The sequence below is a fragment of the Cryptomeria japonica genome, unplaced genomic scaffold, assembly GCF_030272615.1.
Source record: "Cryptomeria japonica unplaced genomic scaffold, Sugi_1.0 HiC_scaffold_161, whole genome shotgun sequence".
NCBI lineage: Eukaryota > Viridiplantae > Streptophyta > Pinopsida > Cupressales > Cupressaceae > Cryptomeria > Cryptomeria japonica.
In genome coordinates, this window is record NW_026728983.1 from 285,001 (window position 1) to 300,000 (window position 15,000).

General features: G+C 59.4%; 1 non-coding gene across 1 annotated transcript; it reads right to left on the bottom strand.

Moving 5' to 3' along the window:
* Positions 1-2,934: 2,934 nt before the first annotated feature.
* LOC131866986 (5S ribosomal RNA) lies at positions 2,935-3,053 on the bottom strand. Its single transcript, XR_009365584.1, has one exon. It is a non-coding gene; the product is annotated as a 5S ribosomal RNA (ribosomal RNA).
* Between the last annotated feature and the right edge of the window lie 11,947 nt (positions 3,054-15,000).

Consider the following 15,000-nt stretch of genomic DNA (forward strand, 5'->3'; position numbering starts at 1 on the left):
GCATTGGCTCTTCCGAGGCCCGGTTGCCACCCTGGCGCGCACGAAGTCGGAAGTAGGGTTAATTGCCCGGGTGCGCACCTTTGCCAGGGTGGGCACCTTACCTGGGCTGCGCACCAGGGCGGGCTCAAGATGGCACGCGCGTTCCGTTTTTTTCACTATCTTTCAAAACGGAAATTTTAAAATCTCCTTTTTTTTTTGCCTTTTCTGGAAATTAGTGAAGGCAGCGCATCAAAGGTGCGCACCTCGCTGCCCACCTTGGTGTGCTCTGAGGTGCGCACCCGGGAGCGCTACGAAGTGTGCTCCAAGGTGCGGCGTGCACGTTGTCGGAGCCCGGTTTGCCCCGGGTGCGCACCTCGCCTGCACCTTGGCCGGGGTGGGCACCTTGGCTGGGTTTGCCCAGGGTGCGCTCCGAAGCGGGGTTACTGGAGCGCCCCCTCTTTTTTTGTCAGAGCGTTTGGTGGGGTTTCTCGCATTGGCTCTTCCCAGGCCCGGTTGTTGGGTGCGCTCCCACCCTGGCGCGCGCGAAGTTGGAAGTTGGGTTAATTGCCCGGGCGCGCACCTTCGCCAGGGTGGGCACCTTGGTGCGCACACCTTGGCTGGGCTGCGCACCAGGGCGGGCTCAAGATGGCACCAGCATTCCCTTTTTCTCACTATCTTTCAAAACGGAAATTTTAAAATCTCGTTTTTTTTTTGCCTTTTATGGAAATTAGTGAAGGCATCGCATCAAAGGTGCGCACCTCGCTGCCCACCTTGGTGTGCTCCGAGGTGCCCACCACGGTGCGCAACGCCGGTGCGAACCCGGGAGCGCCCCGATGTGTGCTCCAAGGTGCGGCGTGCACGAAGTCGGACCCCGGTTTGCCCCGGGTGCGCACCTCGCGTGCACCTTGGTGCGCACACCTTGGCTGGGTTGCGCGGCCTGGTGGGCACCATGGTGCGCACCAAGGAGCGCTCCGAAGTGTGCTCCAAGGTGCGGCGTGCACGAAGTCGGAGCCCGGTTTGCCCCGGGTACGCACCTCGCGTGCACCTTCGCCGGGGTGGGCACCTCGGCTGGGTTGCGCGCCCTGGTGCGCACCAAGGAGCGCTCCGAAGTGTGCTCCAAGGTGCGGCGTGCACGAAGTCGGAGCCCGGTTTGCCCCGGGTGCGCACCTTCGCCGCGGTGCGCACCATGGCGTGCACGAAGTCGGAGCCCGGTTTGCCCCGGGTGCGCACCTCGCGTGCACCTTCGGCGGGGTTGCGCGCCCTGGTGGGCACCATGGTGCGCACCAAGGAGCGCTCCGAAGTGTGCTCCAAGGTGCGGCGTGCACGAAGTCGGAGCCCGGTTTGCCCCGGGTGCGCACCTCGCGTGCACCTTCGGCGGGGTTGCGCGCCCTGGTGGGCACCATGGTGCGCACCAAGGAGCGCTCCGAAGTGTGCTCCAAGGTGCGGCGTGCACGAAGTCGGAGCCCGGTTTGCCCCGGGTGCGCACCTCGCGTGCACCTTCGCCGCGGTGGGCACCATGGCGTGCACGAAGTCGGAGCCCGGTTTGCCCCGGGTGCGCACCTCGCGTGCACCTTCGCCGGGGTGGGCACCTCGGCTGGGTTGCGCGCCCTGGTGCGCACCAAGGAGCGCTCCGAAGTGTGCTCCAAGGTGCGGCGTGCACGAAGTCGGAGCCCGGTTTGCCCCGGGTGCGCACCTCGCGTGCACCTTCGCCAGGGTGGGCACCTCGGTGCGCACACCTTCTCAATGTTTTCTTGCCTTTTCTGGAAATTGGTGAAGGCAGCGCATCAAAGGTGCGCACCTCGGTGTGCTCCGAGGTGCGAACCCGAGAGCGCTCCGAGGTGCCCACGAAGTCGAAAGTCGGGTTAATTGCATTGTTTTCCCCGGGTGCGCTCCGAGGTGCGCAACATCGGCGCGCACCAAGGAGGGCTCCGAAGTGTGCTCCAAGGTGCGCACGATGGCGTGCACCTCTGGTGCGCACGATTCGGAGCTCGGTTTGACCGGGGTGCGCACACCTTGGCTGGGTTGCGCACCTTTTGTGCGCTCCAAGGTGCGCACGAAGTCGGAGCTCGGTTTGCCCCGGGTGCGCACCTTCGCCAGGGTGCGCACCTTGATGCGCACGCCTTGGCTGGGCTGCGCACCTTGGTGGGCGCCATGGTGCGCACCTTTCGTGCGCTCCAAGGTGCGCACGAAGTCGGAGCTCGGTTTGCCCCGGGTGCGCACCTTGGTGGGCGCCATGGTGCACTCCGAGGTGCCCAAGATTGGTGCGCACCAAGGAGCGCTCCGAAGTGCGCTCCAAGGTGCGCGCGAAGTCGAAAGTTGGGTTAATTGTCCGGTTTGCCTCGGGTGCGCACCTTGCGTGCACCTTCGCCAGGGTGGGCGCCTTGGTGCGCACACCTTGGCTGGGCTGCGCACACCTTGGCACCCGCGTTTCCTTCATTTTAAATTTTTTTTTTTTACAATCTCTCAAGTGGGAAATTCTATAATCTCAACTTTTTTTGCCTTTTCAGGAAACTTTTGAATGGAGCGCATCATTGGTGCGCTCCGAAGTGTGCTCCAAAGCTCTCTCCAGCTGCGTGCACCTGCCCCGGCCGCGCACCCGGCCCCGCCCAGCTTCGCTCACCTGTCCCGGGCGTCTGGTGCGGAACCTTAGAGTAAGAAACATCACCGTGCACCTTGGCCAACGTGCGCGACTCGACCGAGCGCGCACTGGCCGAGGTGCACACCGATTTCACCTGGGTGCGCGCGCAGCACCTCGGGCGCACCGGGGTGCGCGCACAACGCCCGGGTTGCACCGTGGCCTGTGTGCTCGGGGCGCCTCGGGTGCGCGCTCGGTGTCGCCCCCGCGCGCGCGGTAGTGCGGGCAGCGCACCCCGGCCCGGCCCGGCCCCGACGAGAACGCAAACGGGCAAAAGGTTTATTCAAATAGCATTGCGACGCCCGGCGAAAAACTAAAAAAGGGTGCAACACCGGGACTTCCCGGGAGGTCACCCATCCCAGTACTACTCCGGCCCAAGCGCGCTTAACTGCGGAGTTCTGATGGGATCCGGTGCACTAACGCTGGTATGATCGCACCCGTTATGAGCTTGTCGCAGTGTGTACTTAGCAAACCGCGACCCACGTGCGAATCCACCCCGGCCACCCACCCCCGTCGAGGTGCACACCCTCCCTCGCGAAGTGCGCCCCGTTCGCCAAGTGTGAGCCCTGCCCGGGTGCGCGCACCTTGCTAGGGCGTCGGGTGTGCACCCGGCCCGGCCTACGTGCGTGCACCTGGAGGGGGCGTCGTGTGCGTGCAGTGTCCCGTCTGCAACGCGGTGCCCACACACCACCTCGGGCGCAACGACCTGCGCTCACATGTGGGCCGAGTGCACCTTGGTGCATGTTCGGGGCGCCTCGGGTGCACGCTCGATCTTGCCCTGGTGCACCAAGGCGCTCGGTTTGCCCCGGGTGCGCACTTGGTGCAAGGTGGGCACCCAAAATAGGGATCAAGCACCAAAACACAAGTTTCGGGATGCAAAATGGGACCCAAGGACCACAAATGCGTTCCAAGACCCATGATGGGTCCACGAGAACAAAAATGTGTTCCGAGACTTAATAAACAAATATTGGGTTTTAGGAGAAGAAACATGCTCTGATGCCCAAAACGAGAATCGACCCCGAAAAGGCCACAGGCCAAAAGTGGGATGCGAGACAAAAAAAAATGGGACCCGAGGACCAAAATTGGGTTCCCAGGTCGAAGACAGGGCAACCGGACAAGAAACGACCTCTAAGGCTCGAAATGAGTCCCGACGACTAAAACTTGACAAGAAGCACCCATCAGGCACCCAACTCGACACCCATGGGATGCCGACCCACCCGGGCTTCCACCTAGCACACCTTGGCACCCACCCACCCTCGCACCCAACCTCGCACCCAACTTAGCACCTTTGAACCCACATTGGCACTCACCCTGACCCTGGCACCTTGGAACCCACATTGGCACTCACCTTGACCCTGGCACCCACCTTTGCACTCACCTTGGGACCCACCCTGGCTCCCACCTCGGCACCCACCCAGACACCCACCTTGGTTCCTTGGCACCCACCTTGGATCCTTGGCACCCACCCCGACACCCACCTTGGCACGCAACTTGGCTACTTGCCACCCACCTTGGCTCCTTGACGCCCACCCCGACAACCACCCCGTGACCTACCCTGGCTAGGGTTGGTGCACACCCACCCTGGTGCCCACCTTGGCACCCACCCTATGACCCACCTTGGCACGCACCTTAGTACCCACCCCGTTACCCACCCTAGGACCCACCCCGTGACCCACCTTGGCCAGGGTGGGTGCACCCACCCTGGTGCCCACCTTGGCACCCACCCATCCTAGCACCCAGCCTGTGACCGGGCTTGGAACCCAACCTTGCACCCGCACCCGTCTTGGCCAGTGTGGGTGCGCACCCATCCTGGCACCCACGTTGTGACACACCCTTTAACCCACGCACCCTAGCACCCACGTTGGCACCCACCTTGGAACCCAACCTAGCAACTTGGCACCCACCCCGTGACCCACCTTGGCATCCACCATAGCAGTCGCCGACTTGGCACCCACCTCGGCACCCACCTTGACACTTGTGGACCCACCTTGCCACTCACCCTAGCATCGACCCATCCTAGCACCCACCCTGGCACCTTTGCACCCTAGCACTCACCCATCCTAGCACCTAACCTGTGACCCACCTTGACACTCACCCTCGCACCCACCTTGGAACCCAACCTAGCACCCACCCACCCTGACACCAACCCTAGCACCTACCCACCCTTGCACCCACCCTGTGACCCATCTTGGCACCCACCCATCCTACCACTCAACCTATCACCCACCTTCTCACCCACCTTGGCATCCACCTTAGCACCCACCCACACTGGCACCTTGGCACCCACCTCGGGCAAGGTGGGTGCACACCCACCCTGGCACCCAATTTAGAACCCACCGAGCATGTTACCCACCTTGGCACCCACATTGCAGCCCACCCTAGTACCCACCCTATGACCCACATTGGCATCCACACCCTAGCACCCAGGCACCTCGACACCCGCCTTGACACCCACCCTAGCACTGAACCTGTGACCCACCTTGGAACTCACCCTAGAACCCACCCACCCTGTGAACCACCTTGGCATCCACCTTAGCACCCACCCACCTTGGCACCCACTCTAGCACTCACCCATCCTAACACCCAACTTGTTACCCACCTTGGCACCCGCCCTCGCGTCCACCTTGAAACCCACCCTAGCACCCACCCACGCAGGAGCCCACCTTGGCACCCAACCTAACACCCACGCATCCTGGCACCCAACTTGTGACCCACCTTGGAACCCACCCTAGTACCCACCTTTGAACCCACTATATCACCAACCCACCTTGGCACCCACCCTATGACCCTCTTTGGAATCCACCCTAGCACGCACCCACCCTGGCACCCACCATGGAGCGCACCCTAGCACCCACCCACCTCGGCACGCACCTCAACACCCACCTTGGTGTGCGCACTGCGCCAACCTCTCAAAGACCCTATGTGGTGCGCTCCAAAGTGTACACCTTTGGTGCGCTCCAAGGTGCGCACCTTTGGTGCACACCGAGGTGCACACCAAAGTGTGCACCGAGGTGAGCACCAAAGTGCACTCCAGGGTGCACACCAAGGCGTGCACCTTTGGTGCGGTCAATGCAAACGAATTCGGAAGTTGGGGTCGATGTCCTAATCGCTGCTGCAGACTACACGTATGAGAATCGGACAAATAGCTTTATATAGGGGAGGTGTTGCGTTTGATGGGTCGACTCCCCTGGTTGTGTGCACTGCACCAACTTCAAAGACCCTGTCTTGTTTAAGAAGTCAAAAGTTGGGGTGGATGTCCTAATCATTGCTGCAGTCTACGCATGTATGAGAATCAGACAAATAGCTTATATAGGGGAGGTGTTGCATTCGGTGGGTTGACTCCCCTGGTTGTGCGCACTGCGCCAACCTCAAAGACCCCGCATAGCAGAAGAAGTCGGAAGTCGGATTTTGGTGAGCACCAAGGCGTGCACCTTTGGTGCGGTCAACGCAGACGAATTCAGAAGTTGGGGTGGATGTCCTAATCGTTGTTGCAGGCTACACATGTATGAGAATCAGACAAATAGCTTATATAGGGGAGGTGTTGGGTTTGATGGGTCAACTCCCTTGGTTGTGCGCATTACGCCAACCTCAAAGACCTTGTTTTCGTTAAGAAGTCAAAAGTTGGGGTCAATGTCCTAATGGCTCCTGCAGGCTACACATGTATGAGAATCGGACAAATAGCTTATATAGGGGAGGTGTTGGGTTTGATGGGTCGACTCCCCTGGTTGTGCGCATTACGTCAACCTCAAAGACCTTGTTTTCGTTAAGAAGTCAAAAGTTGGGGTCGATGTCCTAATTGCTCCTGTAGACTACACATGTATGAGAATCAGACAAATAGCTTATATAGGGGAGGTGTTGGGTTTGATGGGTTGACTCCCCTAGTTGTTCGCATTACACCAACCTCAAAGACCTTGTTTTCGTTTAGAAGCCGAAAGTTGGGGTCGATGTCCTAATTGCTCCTGCAGGCTACGCATGTATGAGAATCAGACAAATAGCTTATATAGGGGAGGTGTTGGGTTTGATGGGTCGACTCCCCTGGTTGTGCGCATTGCGCCAACCTCAAAGACCCTGCATTGCGGATGAAGTCGAAAGTCAGAGTTTGGTGTGCTACAAGGTGTGGTCGAAGGTGCTCACCTAGGTGTGCACCTTTGGAGCACAGGAAAAGTGCCCTCCAAAAGTGCGCACCTTTGGAGTGCACAAAAGTGCCCTCCAAAAGTGCGCACCTTTGGAGCGCAGAAAAGTGCCCTCCAAAAAGTGCCCTCCAAAAGTGCGCACCTTTGGAGCGCAGAAAAGTGCCCTCCAAAAAGTGCCCTCCAAAAGTGCGCACCTTTGGAGCGCAGAAAAGTGCCCTCCAAAAAGTGCCCTCCAAAAGTGCGCACCTTTGGAGCGCAGAAAAGTGCCCTCCAAAAGTGCGCACCTTTGGAGCGCAGAAAAGTGCCCTCCAAAAAGTGCCCTCCAAAAGTGCGCACCTTTGGAGCGCAGAAAAGTGCCCTCCAAAAAGTGCCCTCCAAAAGTGCGCACCTTTGGAGCGCAGAAAAGTGCCCTCCAAAAAGTGCCCTCCAAAAGTGCGCACCTTTGGAGCGCAGAAAAGTGCCCTCCAAAAAGTGCCCTCCAAAAGTGCGCACCTTTGGAGCGCAGAAAAGTGCCCTCCAAAAGTGCGCACCTTTGGAGCGCACAAAAGTGCCCTCCAAAAGTGCGCACTTTTGGTGCGCACCAAGGCGCTGGTTCGGTCGTTGCAGGCGAGTTCGGAAGTTGGGGTCGATGTCCTGAGCGGAGGTGCAAACTACACAGGTGTCGGAATCGGACAAATAGCTTATATAGGGGAGGTGTATGCTTCGATGGGTCGACTCCCCAGGTTGAGCGCACCGCGCCAACCTCAAAGACCCTACGGTATGGATGAAGTCGGAAGTTGGGTCCGATGACCAATTCGATTAGTAGGTATGCTCATGAGGTCGGAATTTGGGTCCGATGACCTGCCATGTGCAGGAAGGCGAATGTTGACACTGTGCGTTGCAAGGTGCACACCAAGGCGCTGGTGCGGTCTTTTTAGTCGAGTTCGGAAGTTGGGGTCGATGTCCTGATCGGAGGTGCAAGCTACACAGGTGTGGGAATCGGACAAATAGCTTATATAGGGGAGGTGTATGCTTCGTTGGGTCGACTCCCCGGGTTGAGCGCACCGCGCCAACCTCAAAGACCCTACGGTATGGATGAAGTCGGAAGTTGGGTCCGATGACCGATTCGATATGTAGGCATACTCGCGAGGTCGGAATTTGGGTCCGATGACCTGCCACGTGCAGGAAGGCGAATGTTGGCACTGTGCGTTGCAAGGTGCGCACCAAGGCGCTGGTTCGGTCGTTGGAGGCGAGTTCGGAAGTTGGGGTCGATGTCTTGATCGGAGGTGCAAACTACACAGGTGTGGGAATCGGACAAATAGCTTATATAGGGGAGGTGTATGCTTCGTTGGGTCGACTCCCCGGGTTGAGCGCACCGCGCCAACCTCAAAGACCCTACGGTATGGATGAAGTCGGAAGTTGGGTCCGATGACCGATTCGATATGTAGGCATACTCGCGAGGTCGGAATTTGGGTCCGATGACCTGCCATGTGCAGGAAGGCGAATGTTGGGACTGTGCGTCGCAAGGTGCGCACCAAGGCGCTGGTGCCGTCGTTGCAGTCGAGTTCGGAAGTTGGGGTCGATGTCCTGGTCAGAGGTGCAAACTACACAGGTGTGGGAATCGGACAAATAGCTTATATAGGGGAGGTGTATGCTTCGATGGGTCGACTCCCTGGGTTGAGCGCACCGCGCCAACCTCAAAGACCCTACAGTATGGATGAAGTCGGAAGTTGGGTCCGATGACCGATTCGATACGTAGGCATATTGGCGAGGTCTGAATTTGTGTCCGATGACCTGCCATGCGCAGGAAGGCGGAATTTGGGTCCGATGACCGAGTTGATGGCGTGCCATGCGCAGAAAGGGGGAATTTGGGTCCGATGACCGAGTTGATGTTGATGGCCCGCCATGCACAGGAAGGCGGAATTTGGGTCCGATGACCGATTTGAAGGCGTGCCATACGCAAAAAGGCGGAGTTTGGGTCCGATGACCGAGTTGATATTGATGGCCCGCCATGCGCAGGAAGGCGGAATTTGGGTCCGATGACCTGACATACGCATGGAGTCCGACTCGGGGGCCGATGTTCGATTCGATGACTTGCATTGTGGGTAAAGTCGGAAGTTGTGGTCTTTGACCCGATTCGATGACCAGACTTCGGCTGCTTGAGAATCGGACAAATAACTTATATAGGGGAGGTAGTGTTCTCGAGCATCCTCCCCCCGTGCCCGTTTATGTCGATTGATGCTGGTGCTCGACTGGTTGGAGCGCTCGGATGCAAAAATCTTGCACCAGGATTTATCGATTGTGATGGACACGGCAAGTCTCCTGATTGCTATGCAGGAGCTCATCGTGAATCTCTATGCGGCCTTGGTATGGACTCGACCTGCGGAATGGTTCGGCAATGGTAGTCGCTCCAACACGTCCTTGCAATGGCCACAGAGGTGATTCGACTAGAGCTCCAGTCTAGCTTTTGGGTTGCTTGGCGGACTGGTATAGCCGCGATCGAGTTCCGGCCATGAACGTTTTAGATAGCTCTTGGGCTTTCTGGGACGGAAGTCGGAAGTTTGGGCTGTTGTCCGATTTGATGACCATTCTTCGGATGTGTGAGAATCGGACAAATAACTTATATAGGGGACTGTGTTGTCTCACGCAGCCCCCTCCGTGCCCCTCTATCTCGACCGATGTTGGTGCTTGAAAGGGTTGGGATCGCTCGGATTTATAAACGTGCACCACCATTTGTCGAGTGTGAGGGACGCGGCAGGTCTCCTAAATGCTATGCGGGCGCTCTCTGAGAATCTCTATCCGGCCTCGACACAGACTAGTCTTGCTGAATGGTTTGGCACTGGTAGTCGATCCAACACGTCGTTGTTGTGGCCGCCTAGGCGATTCGATTCGAGCCCCCGTCTAGCTTTTGGGTTGCTTGGCGGATTTTGCCCTATCCGCAAGTGAGCTCGGTCCCTAAACGTTCGAGAAACCCGATTGCTATGCGCCGACTCTCTTTCTTGCGAGCCTCCATCTAGCTTTTGGGTCTCTACGGAACGGAAGTCGGAATCTGGGACCGTTGTTTGATTCGACGAGGCAGACTACGGTTGTGCGAGAATCGGACAAATAACTTATATAGGGGAGGTGTTGACTGGAGCATTCTCCCCCGTGCCCCTCTAACTCGACCAATGCTGGCGCTCGAACGGTGGTAGCGCTCGGATTTTCATTGAGCGCCAGCATTGGTCGATTTAGAGGGGCATGCGAGATTCCCGAATGCTATGCGAGGGCTCTAACGGAAATGTCTATTGGTTTCGGTATGGATGCAATTGCGAGTGGTTCGGCAAAGGTAGTCGTTCCGATGCGTCCATGTCGTGGCCAAATCGATAATTCGATTTGAGCCCTCGTATAGCATTTGGGTCTCTCGATGTGATTCCGCATTCCAGTCCCTTTGGGCACTGCTTGAGCCGCATCCCAGGGGGTTCCCTTCCCAATAATCTGCCTCGCAACCCGATTGCTATGCGGTGAGGCTCCTCGGCCGCCTCGGAACTATCTGTGTATCAGACGCATCGCGGGATAAGGGGTTGGCAACGGTAGTCGCCCCAAGCGCGTCCGATGCTTGGACCATTCCGAGGCGGCCCTGAAGCCTCTTCCGTCTAGCCGTTGGGTCCTTCTCGCCGCATCCCTCGCCTCGCACCCCGATTGCTATGCGGTGAGGCTCCTCGGCCGCCTCGGAACTATCTGTGTATCGGACGCGTCGCAGGATAAGGGGTTGTCACTGGTAGTCGCCCCAAGCGCGTCCGATGCTTGGACCATTCCGAGGCGGCCCTGAAGCCTCTTCCGTCTAGCCGTTGGGTCCTTCTCGCCGCATCCCTCGCCTCGCACCCCGATTGCTATGCGGTGAGGCTCCTCGGCCGCCTCGGAACTATCTGTGTATCGGACGCGTCGCGGGATAAGGGGTTGTCATTGGTAGTCGCCCCAAGCGCGTCCGATGCTTGGACCATTCCGAGGCGGCCCTGAAGCCTCTTCCGTCTAGCCGTTGGGTCCTTCTCGCCGCATCCCTCGCCTCGCACCCCGATTGCTATGCGGTGAGGCTCCTCGGCCGCCTTGGAACTATCTGTGTATCGGACGCGTCGCGGGATAAGGGGTTGTCACTGGTAGTCGCCCCAAGCGCGTCCGATGCTTAGACCATTCCGAGGCGGACCCGAAGCCTCTTCCGTCTAGCCGTTGGGTCCTTCTCGCCGCATCCTTCGCCTCGCACCCCGATTGCTATGCGGTGAGGCTCCTCGGCCGCCTCGGAACTATCTGTGTATCGGACGCGTCGCGGGATAAGGGGTTGTCACTGGTAGTCGCCCCAAGCGCGTCCGATGCTTGGACCATTCCGAGGCGGACCCGAAGCCTCTTCCGTCTAGCCGTTGGGTCCTTCTCGCCGCATCCCTCGCCTCGCACCCCGATTGCTATGCGGTGAGGCTCCTCGGCCGCCTTGGAACTATCTGTGTATCGGACGCGTCGCGGGATAAGGGGTTGTCACTGGTAGTCGCCCCAAGCGCGTCCGATGCTTGGACCATTCCGAGGCGGACCCGAAGCCTCTTCCGTCTAGCCGTTGGGTCCTTCTCGCCGCATCCCTCGCCTCGCACCCCGATTGCTATGCGGTGAGGCTCCTCGGCCGCCTTGGAACTATCTGTGTATCGGACGCGTCGCGGGATAAGGGGTTGTCACTGGTAGTCGCCCCAAGCGCGTCCGATGCTTGGACCATTCCGAGGCGGACCCGAAGCCTCTTCCGTCTAGCCGTTGGGTCCTTCTCGCCGCATCCCTCGCCTCGCACCCCGATTGCTATGCGGTGAGGCTCCTCGGCCGCCTTGGAACTATCTGTGTATCGGACGCGTCGCGGGATAAGGGGTTGTCACTGGTAGTCGCCCCAAGCGCGTCCGATGCTTGGACCATTCCGAGGCGGCCCCGAAGCCTCTTCCGTGTAGCCGTTGGGTCCTTCTCGCCGCATCCCTCGCCTCGCACCCCGATTGCTATGCGGTGAGGCTCCTCGGCCGCCTTGGAACTATCTGTGTATCGGACGCGTCGCGGGATAAGGGGTTGTCACTGGTAGTCGCCCCAAGCGCGTCCGATGCTTGGACCATTCCGAGGCGGCCCCGAAGCCTCTTCCGTGTAGCCGTTGGGTCCTTCTCGCCGCATCCCTCGCCTCGCACCCCGATTGCTATGCGGTGAGGCTCCTCGGCCGCCTTGGAACTATCTGTGTATCGGACGCGTCGCGGGATAAGGGGTTGTCACTGGTAGTCGCCCCAAGCGCGTCCGATGCTTGGACCATTCCGAGGCGGACCTGAAGCCTCTTCCCTCTAGCCGTTGGGGCTTTCTCGCCGCATCCCTCGCCTCGCACCCTGATTGCTATGCTGTGAGGCTCCTCGGCCGCCTTGGAACTATCTGTGTATCGGACGCATCGCGGGATAAGGGGTTGGCAGTGGTAGTCGCCCCAAGCGCATCCGATGCTTGGACCATTCCGAGGCGGCCCTGCAGCCTCTTCCGTCTAGCCGTTGGGGCCATCTCGCCGCATCCCCCACCTCGCACCACGATTGCTATGCGGTGAGGCTCCTTGGCCGCCTCGGAACTATCTGTGTATCGGACGCATCGCGGGATAAGGGGTTGTCACTGGTAGTCGCCCCAAGCGCGTCCGATGCTTGGACTATTCCGAGGCGGCCCTGCAGCCTCTTCCGTCTAGCCGTTGGGGCCATCTCGCTGCATCCCCCACCTCCTCGGCCGCCTCGGAACTATCTGTGTATCGGACGCATCGCGGGATAAGGGGTTGGCAGTGGTAGTCGCCCCAAGCGCGTCCGATGCTTGGACTATTCCGAGGCAGCCCTGCAGCCTCTTCCGTCTAGCCTTTGGGGCCATCTCGCCGCATCCCTCGCCTCGCACCCCGATTGCTATGCGGTGAGGCTCCTCGGCCGCCTGGGAACTATCTTCGTATCGGACGCATCGCGGGATAAGGGGTTGTCACTGGTAGTCGCCCCAAGCGCGTCCGATGCTTGGACTATTCCGAGGCGGCCCTGTGGCCTCTTCCATCTAGCCGTTGGGGCCATCTCGCCGCATCCCCCACCTCGCACCCCGATTGCTATGCGGTGAGGCTCTTCGGCCGCCTTGGAACTATCTTCGTATCGGACGCATTGCGGGATAAGGGGTTGTCACTGGTAGTGGCCCCAAGCGCGTCCGATGCTTGGACTATTCCGAGGCGGCCCTGCAGCCTCTTCCGTCTAGCCGTTGGGGCCATCTCGCCGCATCCCCCACCTCGCACCCCGATTGCTATGCGGTGAGGCTCCTCGGCCGCCTTGGAACTATCTTCGTATCGGACGCATCGCGGGATAAGGGGTTGTCACTGGTAGTCGCCCCAAGCGCGTCCGATGCTTGGACTATTCCGACGCGGCCCTGTGGCCTCTTCCGTCTAGCCGTTGGGGCCATCTCGCCGCATCCCCCACCTCGCACCCCGATTGCTATGCGGTGAGGCTCCTCGGCCGCCTTGGAACCATCTTCGTATCGGACGCATCGCGGGATAGGGGGCTGTCACTGGTAGTCGCCCCAAGCGTGTCCGATGCTTGGACCATTCCTAGGCGGCCCTGAAGCCTCTTCCGTCTAGCCGTTGGGGCCTTCCCGCCCCATCCCTCGCCTCGCACCCCCGATTGCTATGCGGTGAGGCTCCTCGGCCGCCTTGGAACCATCTGTGTATCGGACGCATCGCGGGATAAGGGGTTGGCACTGGCAGTCGCCCCAAGCGCGTCCGATGCTTGGACCATTCCGAGGTGGCCCTGAAGCCTCTTCCGTCTAGCCGTTGGGGCCTTCCCGCCCCATCCCTCGCCTCGCACCCCGATTGATATGCGGTGAGGCTCCTCGGCCGCCTTGGAACTATCTGTGTATCGGACGCATCGCGGGATAAGGGGTTGGCACTGGTAGTCGTCCCAATCGCATCCGATGCTTGGACCATTCCGAGGCGGCCCTGCAGCCTCTTCCGTTTAGCCGTCGGGGCCTTCCCGCCGCATCCCTCGCCTCGCATCCCGATTCCTATGCGGTGAGTCTTCTCGGCCGCCGCGGAACTATACCTGTTATTGCTACTGCATCCTTCGGCTGGTAACCTCCTCTGCCGCCTTGGAACGTTCTCTTTGTCGGACGCGTCGCGGGATAAGGGGTTGGCACTGGTAGTCGCCCCAAGCGCGCCCGATGCATAGACCGCTCCGAGTCGACCTTGCTTTCAGCCTCTCACATGCATAGACCTCTCTGAGTCGACCCTGCAGCCTCTCACGTTTAGCCTTTGGAATCTCGCCTCACAACATGATTGCTATCCTTGATGCATCCCTTGCCTCGAGCCCTGATTGCTTTCTTGGCTGCATCCCTCCTCTCCTCACAGCCCGGTTGTCATCACTGCTTCATCCGTCGCTTCATGCATTCTGGCTGCTGGGCCCTTCCCACCGCACACCTCGATTGCTATCTCTTCTGCATCACACACCCCGATTGCTATCTCTGCTACATCCCTCGGCTCTCACTTCTGCATCCTTCGCCTCACACCTCGATTGCTATCAATGCTGCATCCGTAACCTCACACCCCGATTGCTATGCGGGGAGGCTCCTTGGCCGCCTTGGAAATTTCTGTGTGTCGGACGCACCGCGGGATAAGGGGTTGGCACTGGTAGTCGCCCCAAGTGCGCCCGATTCTTAGACCGCTTCGAGGTGACCTCGTAGCCTCTTTCGTCCAGGCTTCCTGCCTTCAACGCCCTTTTTACACCTCGATTGCTATGCGCGGGCTCGTTGGCGTCTATCACCTCTCTGCGAAGAGTGGCACGATGATTGTTGGGGTAAATCGTAGCAGTCCGATCTCTGGCCTTGGGCCATTGTGAGGGCTGATCGATTTCCTGTGCGCATCTCGTGTTCGCCCAGTAACAGACTCGACGACTTGTAATCGGTCTTGTTCCCGATTGTTCCTGGAGGTAGTCTTCGGAACTCTTGGATTTGACCTGTCACTCGAACTGTCCTCTTCCGAGGATGCTTGTGTGTGTGTGCTTGTGCCATTTCCTTGGCGGTATTAACGAGATATTAAAGAGCGGAGTGAGCGCCTCGCCCAGCTATGTTTGGGGCTCTCACTCCCTTACCCGGTGTGCGACCGCTTTGCACGTAGGTTGCGGAGCATCGCGACTCTTTCGATGTTTGGCGGTTGTCTTCCGGTGATGCGTTGGTCCCGAAGTGCACGTTACTAGCATTTCTGCCATTGTTCTCGATCTTTGGCACGTTCCTTCGTTGCAATTG